Source organism: Gavialis gangeticus, unplaced genomic scaffold, assembly GCF_001723915.1.
Source record: "Gavialis gangeticus isolate Ggan-Ray unplaced genomic scaffold, GavGan_comp1, whole genome shotgun sequence".
NCBI classification, from domain to species: domain Eukaryota; kingdom Metazoa; phylum Chordata; order Crocodylia; family Gavialidae; genus Gavialis; species Gavialis gangeticus.
This window is the reverse complement of record NW_017729031.1, coordinates 106,714,710-106,715,155: the sequence shown is the minus strand read 5'-3', so window position 1 is coordinate 106,715,155 and position 446 is coordinate 106,714,710. Positions and strand designations below refer to the sequence as shown.

Here is a 446-nt window from a genome sequence, read left to right as displayed (position 1 = left end):
GGACCCCTGCCAGGCCCCAACCCCTGCCTGCTCCCCCAGTCCCTCCTTGGCTGCCCTGCCCAGCACCAGCTCCCCGTGTTTTAAAAAAAACCCTGACTCACCAGGCGCTGCTGGGCAGGGGGGGCCATCCCTGCTGCTCCCCACTGCCCCATGCAGCATGGGGGACTCTTCCATGAGCCCCTTGGCCCCCTGTCTCACTCCCCCAGCCCCCCATGGCTGCTCAACCCACCCCAGCTCTGGCCCTTTAAGGAAGAAAAAACCGAGAAAAACCCCAGGCTCACCAGCTCCTGCAGTGGCCTCGGGGGGCTCATGCAGATTTGGCTGAATCAACTCAGGACAGTGATTCAAATCACCAGATTGAATCACTGTCCCCCAAATTGGCCAAATCTGAAGCAAATACTAGCCGCTTCACACAGGCCTACTGCAGAGGGAAACCCCTATCTGTG

The 446-nt window shown here is 59.9% G+C and overlaps 1 protein-coding gene across 1 annotated transcript in view; it reads right to left on the bottom strand.

Annotated features, from left to right (window-relative positions):
- The window catches only part of ALS2CR11 (amyotrophic lateral sclerosis 2 chromosome region candidate 11), a 67,418-nt gene that overhangs the window by 5,426 nt on the left and 61,546 nt on the right, over positions 1–446 (bottom strand). The gene's annotated exons all lie outside the window — the stretch shown is intronic.